This window comes from Setaria italica, chromosome VII, assembly GCF_000263155.2.
Source record: "Setaria italica strain Yugu1 chromosome VII, Setaria_italica_v2.0, whole genome shotgun sequence".
NCBI classification, from domain to species: domain Eukaryota; kingdom Viridiplantae; phylum Streptophyta; class Magnoliopsida; order Poales; family Poaceae; genus Setaria; species Setaria italica.
The window spans coordinates 10,678,937-10,687,823 of NC_028456.1; the positions used below are offsets into that span (position 1 = coordinate 10,678,937).

At 43.2% G+C, this 8,887-nt stretch overlaps 1 long non-coding RNA gene across 1 annotated transcript; it reads left to right on the top strand.

Annotated features, from left to right (window-relative positions):
* The first annotated feature begins 622 nt into the window (after window positions 1-622).
* Window positions 623-1,377, top strand: LOC101762368. The gene is made up of 2 exons (XR_002678618.1): window positions 623-812; window positions 918-1,377. It is a non-coding gene; the product is annotated as an uncharacterized LOC101762368 (long non-coding RNA).
* Window positions 1,378-8,887: the final 7,510 nt, after the last annotated feature.

The window sequence follows — 8,887 nt, forward strand, 5'->3', positions numbered from 1 at the left end:
AAATTGTCACTACGGAACAAACTGGACACAAGGATGAGATACCATATATTACTTTCATGCCACATGAACCAACATAAATTTCCTGTTTAGTGTAGAAAGACTTAGCAGTAACATTGATTCAATAATATTTTCCTTCTTACAGGAAAGTTCTATTATTTTTTATTTGTTAAAACATTAATTTAAGACATTAATAGTGAGCCTACCTTTGGGCACATGCATGTGACATAAATATCTTCCATTTATGTCGAAATTTATTGGATAATACTGCTACTGCTAATAATGCGTTTAGTGGGTGCAACTAATATTTCTACTTTTACCTGTATAATTAGATCGATTGAGCTTGACATTTGTAGTGGCCGATTGAAATGGCTGGGTTAAAGTTTGGGCAGCCTTATTCCCCACCAGTAAATAAAATATCAAGTCGCTGCTATGAAAAGCACCAACCACTATCTTAGTGGGAAATACTGTCGCTAGTGTGGTAAGATTTCTGCCTAATTTACGATTTCCTCGACGTTGATTGGCAGCATAGTCATCGCGATCTTTACAATAAAGATATAGGCGAATATTTAATGTTAATGGCCACAATAAAAGAGAGGTTCTAGTATGGCTGTCATTTTGCACTAATGGATTCTACTGGTCCCAAAGGAAAGAAAAAGATAAACTTTCACTGGATACATCAAGGTTTTCTTTATGCAATGTTACCTTCTAATCTCACTATATAAAGCACGCCTAACCAAACCATAGCCTTCAAGAAACAGTATACAGTAGAAGCGCCGAACTTCGTTCCAATCTTTCCATCAGAGATTTTCCAGGTTGGACTCTCGTTCTTATTATTACTTGCTTATTACAATCATCTGCAATACATCTTTGAAAATCAGAATCATATGTTTATTTGTGGATATTTGTCTCTGTTCTAGCTAGTTAACTTCGTCCTGTCATGGTGAAAGAGGAAATGAATGCAAGGACCAAGTTCGTTGCTATCATTCTTGTATTCGCCATGGTCGCCCATGGTTTGGTGAGTCCTGGCATGGGGATGCTAGCGAACAACGGTGCCGGAGAAACCAAAGGCGTGAAACCCACCCTTGGTGTTGGTGGTGGAACCACCGTGGACAATCACCATGCCATCCCTCGAGATCAGTATAGCAATCATGGAGGAGATGAAGGAGGTAGTGGTAGTGATTCAAACAACTAGTGCCCAGTTCATGTTCTCTAAGTTCTCTATGGTGTTGGTTTCTACAGATTCATGTGGCTGTTTGTGTGGGAGAGGAAGGTTATATTTGTGTTAAGGTACTACTCCTCATGTGACATATAACACACAAATATGTATCTGCAACCGTAATTTTGGAACGTGACAATATATATACTGTTTGTAAGGAAGAGAATGTACTGTTTCAGGAGGATATGTGTACAATATCCAGGTGTTTGTGGATATTATATTCTCCAAGTTTATATGTTTGTACATACTATTGTGATGTTAAAAAATAATGTTCTCCTAAAACTTAAATCGAATGCTAATTCTCAAATTATTGGTGTAGATCTTATATTTCTGAGGCTACTATAGATATGGTCAGTAGGAAAGAGAAAATATCAACCTTGTCAAGACAAGACATTTGAGTGGAGTTGAAGGTGCTTGAGATGAACAAATCAGCATTGTTAATGTATAGGGACCACACAGATAAAACTGGAGTATAGAAAAGTAGAATATCAACAGAAACATGTATTCACATTCGCAAAAAAAAAACAGAAACATTTATTCTGTTGGAAAGCCAGAGATTATACTTACATACTTTAGCAGCCAGATTTCCAAGGTGAAACAGAAAATTTTTCCGTAATCTAAGCATGTTCAATCTGAACTTACATGCTATTGTTCACTGAATAAATTATTATTTAAACCAAACTTGCTTTCGTATGCAATAAGCACACATCTAAGTTGCAAACTCAATATATTTCGGCAAATCGCAGACGTCCTAAGCTGCAAGCACTGATCTAAGATGTGAAAAACCAAATAAATATATATACAAAAGCATGTTTTGTTACTACACAACACTTAATCTGTGTTGACTCCAAACCCTCCCCATGCCTGTTATCAGATCGGCACTTTGAAGGTGACACGGATAAGGGCGAGAATCCACGCTTCAGTTGAAACAGACATGGATAATCAATTATCGCTACCGGTGTGTGATTGAGTGCTTGTGGTGCTAATGATGGGCCATCAAGGATATTACCTATCCCTACAATGCTAATAGATATTAGTATGTCCCTAACAATGCTAATTATAGGGACACCCATATTGTTGCAAGACCAAAAGGAAAATATATCAAATTGACGTATAATTAATCTAGAAACTGAATCCATATCTCAGTTCATGTGCACATTATCTACAATTATACAAGTACTGTGCCTTAGTTCACCAACGTGATGGTAGGTGCTTGTGGGTGTTATGAAATTCATGAGAAATTTGGGAATGTCACCACAAGGGTTTTAATCTCATAATTCTCCTAAGCTCACAGTGATACATCATTGGGAAATAAAAGGAACAAAAACAATATCAACCAATTCAATGTCAAGTAATTCACACTTTGTTAATGCTTCAATTCCCCAAGGTAATATTCTCATGTCACATGTGTCCCTTGTGGTTGAAGCTATCCTTCTAGACATGACTTATGTCTAGACTCATAGCCAAAGCACAAGGAAAACTCATCTTTTGCAAATATAACTTCAGGAGCCATGAACGAACTCATCAAGTATATAATTGTAGTATCTCACAAAAGTATATAACAATAGAAGAGAACAAAGGAACAACCAAGAGACTATCATATCAGAGTAGTATAACTTGCATTATCGTGAAAGATGAAGGGACTGTCATACCCTAGGGTGAATTGGATGTTCTAAAAACTAAGGCTCCAAGCACGTATAAATGCCTATTCCAACTTCTATCTAGATATGCACTAGATTTTTCTATATGTTGCTATCTCTACCGCAAAAGAGTTTTGCACCCTAGGTTCCAATCCTATAAACTACACATGGTAATTCTAGGAAAGGTAAATAGAGAATGTATAGTGTAATAAGAAATGCAGAAGGTAATGAGGTAGAGAATGCAAACTCCTAAGGTGACACGGTGATTTTTACCGAGGTATCGGAAAATAAAGGTTCCACTAGTTCTCATTGTTGGAGCCCCTCTAAAGGGAATGCCCTCACAAGACCATATGCTCTCCGGTCAAGTGACTCTATAGGATAGCCGACAGACCTTCCCCACGTGCAAGTGGGTCTCCACCTTGCCTCTCCCGGATACTCCTCGCCTCCCTGGACTTGGTATAGCTTCTGCAAAATGACTAGGGCCTCTCCTTCCTATCACATGCACCAGCAGCCAATTCAGAAGCGTCGTTGGAGGGTCTTGCAAGAATTACAAGCTCCAGATTTACAACTCTTGCTGCATGCAAGCACCAATAACAAGGGGGGTGTGCAAACCTCGCCTAACTCTAGATTAAATCCTAAATCAATGTGCTAATAGACCTATACTAGTACTAATCAAGACCTAAGCCTGATGCTAATTGACTTAATCTTCTCTTGAGCACTTTGGTGTATAGAGCACTTGTATATATATGGAAACCAAGCCTATAAGAATATGTTTGAAAACACTAGTTACTTGGCATAAAAGCGTGTCAATAACGAGCGTCAACAAGTTTCTTGAGAGCTAACATATACTCATAGAATATCTATTATGGGATTATAATAAATCCCAACACAGATAATAGTTGTGTTGGCATGGTTAACGTGCATCCTTGCTGGTCCTTGTTCCGGAGACCTTAGCTTTGTCTGTTTCAACTGACAAGCTATTGCAGATTCCCATTCGGTATATCGAAGTGGTTTATGCCATGACAGATGGACTAAGATGGATGATGAGTTGTACAATAGTGGTATGTTCACATGGAAGCACCAGGATTAGCTCATAATTGTATTTTTTGCACGAAATTATATTTGGGAGCATATGGTACTTGTTTGCTCCAAAACTAATGGAACATCACTACTACTCACTAGTTCTCAAATGGGCCGGTCATGAACTATCACTACTAGAGACTTCTTTACTTGTACTGGTTGGGAAACCCCCTTTGTAGGGTATGTACCCCCAGGTACCAAAAATAAGTTAGAAGATAGAGTCCAACCTGGACTTCCCATGTACAATTGCAATCCAATTACATATCATGCATTGTAACTAACAAGGAGCATTCCATGTAACCATACTGTCGGCCATACATCAATGAGCCTACCGAGAGGCTTGGACAGTCCTACAATATGAGGCTATACACCAAGACGTATCAGACATGGAGACTACGGTGTAGAACGGCGTGGTCTACATAGAGGATAAGAACTAGTTGAGGATTAGGAAAGTACTTGCAATTAGAGTAGGACTCTCTGGTCGAATCCGACTAATACTCTTGTAAACAACCGACCTGTAACCTGTCCCAAGCAATATAAGGCGAGGCAGGGACACCATCCAAATAATCATCAATCAATACAATCGAACCAATACATATGACGTAGGGTATTACGTGACATAAGTGGTCTGAATCTGTCTAAATTGTGTGTTCAAGTTCACCTTCGAGTTCCTGGCCTTCGGCGAGCCCCACGCATAAAACACTACATCGGGTACCCCCTCGGTAGGTGGCCGGGTCTAAACACCAACAACTGTCATGCTAGGTAGAGGCTCTCGCCAAAGATCCACCGGCGAACTCGATGGCTCCAATCATCATCAAGCCTACCGTCGCATTCAAAGCAGGCACGATGTTCATCTTCGGCTCCTTGGTCTATGTCATGGATGACACTGCAAACTTCCACCTCCACATCGCCGGCCTCAGAGGAGAAGCACTACAACATCAACCTCCATTGCTAAGTTTTGGAGGATTTCGTTGAAAAATTCAACAAAATTTTTGACCTCTTTCGAGGCTGACAGGATGAGTCTGTGTACAACTTGACTTCTCTCACCAATCAGACTAGTTCTCACGAGCTGGCGCTTGAGCCATTGTGTAAATCGGTCTATAATACAACTCGGTTCCCATTCAAACTCCGAAACGCGGGTGCTATCTACCAAGCTTCCCTATCTAGATCCCAATTCAAGTTGGATTCAATCGAGGACCTCGACTACCACTCAGCACATCTACTCCACAAGGCAGATTCATCTACTGGCCCGGCATGAAACCATCTGCTCTCACCAAGGATGATGAGTCACGCCTTGTCGTGTCCCTCGACAACCTTCCACACCAAGAGGGAACACCTCTATCTCCTGTCTATGAAGAAGACGGACCCATAGTGATCATCATGTCAAGTTCGAGTAGTTTCTCTCCAGAGCAAGAACTACTCACCATTATCGCTCCTCAAGGGGGCGACGTCAAGGAGCCACCAGGAATTAATCCACGACGCGAGCACCATCTCCAGACGACATGTCTGCGGATGAACCCTCTACCAATGTCCAAAGAGAAGAGATAGAAAGTCAAAGGAATCATTAACGTACAAGAAACGCGAAATGAGCAGATCGTCGCCACTGCCTTGCATCCGATTTACCCATCATGAACTTGAATCACGCATTTGAAGCACTTCAATCGTGTCACCACCACACTCCTCTCGCCACCATCGCCTCGATAGACTTGCTCACTTGCGCAATGGCACAAGACAAGTACACCACACAACTGGCTCTATTAGCGGAGCATGCGTACGAGCAACTTGATCATTAGAATCCGATTAGCTTGGTTCGATGCACTTCCTCCCATCATGGCAGTAGTGGTAGGCATCCAAGTCGCAAAGAAGCTACTAGGCCTAGCCAAAATGAGGTTCTCAAAATAGAGAATCCCAAAGCGAGTCAGCACAAGGCTAAAGGTAGTCGAACGGGACCCTCAGGAGGCCGTGGGTCCTACCAAGAGCCTGAGCAACCACTCAACCTCTGTCACCAGATCAACTAAAATCGCGACGCTCGTAACATCATCGAAGGACGCCACCACGAACATGATGAAGAAGTCAACTACTCGGGAGAAGAGTCCAGCAGGTTCCCCGCTTTCTCCAAACGAGTACGCAAGATAGTTCTACCCGACAAGTTTAAACCCCCGGGTATTACCAAGTACAACGGGAAGCAAGACCCAGTCCAATGGCTGCTGTGCTACTTGATATCACTCTAGGCAGCGGGGGGAACGACACAAAATTCATCTACTTGCCCATGAACATGGAAGCAGGGACATTGACATGGCTCGAATCCCTAGAAGCTGGCTCCATCGACATGTGGAGTCAACTAAAGGTGGCGTTCACGAACAACTTCGTAGATCAAACAGCAACAAGGTGAGACCCTGCATAGCTATCTACGCTATTTCTTCGACAAAAAAGCCACGATCGTCGACATCATGGAACGGGACGCCATAGAGTGCTTCCAAAACGATCTCTATGACTGCCAGATGTTCCAAGATTTCAACAGGAGGCGCTCGGAAGATATCAAGTCTCTCAAGACTATGATCCAAGCTTGGGCGGATGAAGAAGAAAAAGAGATCGAGCGGTTTGAATCTAACTGTAACCGAGGCCTGAACAATAACAACCAGAGCAATGGTCAAAGTAGCAGCAAGAATCACAATGACCACCCCAATGACAACCGAGGCAACTACTCGGGTGGTCAAAACCACAAGAGGAAGCTAGACAATACTGTCATGGTGATGTCCCAGTCCTCTTAGAAGAGCAGTGGAAATCAAGAGAGGACTCCATTCAAGAAGCTCCTGAAAAAGCAGTGCCCATGGCACCCACACTCCAAGGACTGTGCGATGGACTATTACAATCTTCGTAGAGTCATGAAAGATCTATTGGAACCTTCTGGAGCTAAAGACAAGAGCAAGGCCAAAGAAGACAAAGACGAGGATGACAATGGGAAATTCCATAACCAGTCCAACACCGTCAACATCATATTCTATGGCACTCCAGGTACTGCTACCAAGCGGTCCCAGAAACTAGCCCTCCGGGAAATCTGTCCATTGAACCAGCAACGTCTACGTCCCTTAAGTGGTCCGAGGTGCCAATCAACTTTTTAAAAAAGGATCAGTGGACTAGCTTCTCTGACCCAGGATGCTACCCTCTCATCCTGGATCCAGTAGTCGTAGGCTCTTGACTCACAAAACTACTCATTGACGGTGGTAGTGGTCTTAATGTGCTCTTCGCCAAGACTCTGAGGAAGATGGGTATGCTCACCCCAACGAACTCTCTTTCTACGGGGACGTCCTGGGTAACGCGGCTATACCCCTTGGTTAGGTAGTTTTGCTAGTTACTTTCAGGACCAAGGATCATTACGTGACATCCCTAGTGTTTAGAAGAACAAGACAAGAGAAATTAAGTAGGAGATTTGGAACAAACCAAACATGCCAAATGTCAAATTCAAAAACACTTCAAATTCTTCTAAGTGTTGAAAACACCCCTAAAAGGCACTTACTTGGGTAAGAAATAAAAATAGATTTTTATATAGGAACTAACCTTTTGGCCAATATAAAAGTTGTAGAACTTTTCAAACTAAACAACTTTTATAATTTGCACTTTCTCTGATTTTGAGTGGAAGGCATTCAAAAACTAGGTCAAAACTTGGTCAATTTCAAGTTAAATTCAAACTCACCTTTGCCTAGCGTTCCACCAAAGTTTCAAAAATTTTATCTCCGAATCTGTTGTGGTTTTCACCTGTCAGCTTTTGTAGAACTTGTAGTCCGTAGTTCAAACTCCAACTTCTACATTTGAAGATTTCAAAGTTCAGTTCAAATTTTTGGAGAATTTTTGCCTGAAACCTGCTGCCCTCGCGCACCACGGCAAGCCCACGTGCGCCGGATCCGCGGTGATCGCACACGGCGCGTGCGATGCCACCATGTCGCGCCGCCCGGCTGGCCTTCGCCGCTCAGCCAACCCCCATCGGCGACAAGATGGGATGAAGGCGACCGCTGCCCACTCCGTGCCTGCGCAATCTCCCCCTCCCCATGCCACATCTCCGCCGACCAACCGTAGAATGCGGGCCACGCGCGCGAGCAGCTGCTCACGGCACCGCCGGGTGCCCTCCCGAGCCCACCGGCGCCACCCCCTCTGTTCTTCCCCCTCCGCCGTGCACGCCATTGGAGCCCGCCGTCGAACTCACTCACCCGACCCCCACCAATGCCCCCTAACACCACCAGTGGACCACCCACGCCTCGCAGCCCCTCCCTAAGCACCTCCCCAGCCTTTTCCGCTGCCGCCATCGCCGGAGACGATGCCCCCAAGCCGCGCCCAAAGCCTCACTGCCGATCGCTGCCGCCAGACCTCCTCCGCCTTCGACCCCCATAGCTCGATGACCCCTGGTGAGCACTTGTCACGCCCGAGCCCTTAGCTCTCACCGCTATCACCACAGCTCGCCGGAATTTCGCCGAAGCTCCACCGGTCGAACCCCAAGGATGACATTGCAAAACCAAATAGATTTCCAAGGTCTTAGGTGTAAGATGCAAGGGCCTAGTTGTGAACATTTAAAAACTTCAAGGGTCGTTATGTAAAACAAAAAACTCAGATTTGATTTAAAATCCATTTAAAATGGCTGAAAATTGGAAAATGCGTAGAAAAATGTAGAAAAATGGGAAAATATGAAACTTGTTTTTCTAGGTTCCTGATGATGTCTAGTTTAATGTAAAAATGTTAATGTCCATGTTACTATCCTAGATCTGGCACTAGAATTTATTTTGTGTAAAAGCCATTAAATTCTTAATAAATCATAGGAGGCTCTAAAAAATGTCAAGTAACTTTTGTTAGCTTCCTTTTGACATGCATGTTTTGGATCTGTAATTTGTATCACTGGAATCCCTGATGTTCATATTGTTTTAAATTCAAATGCTTAATTGCTATTTTAATCTAGTTATTT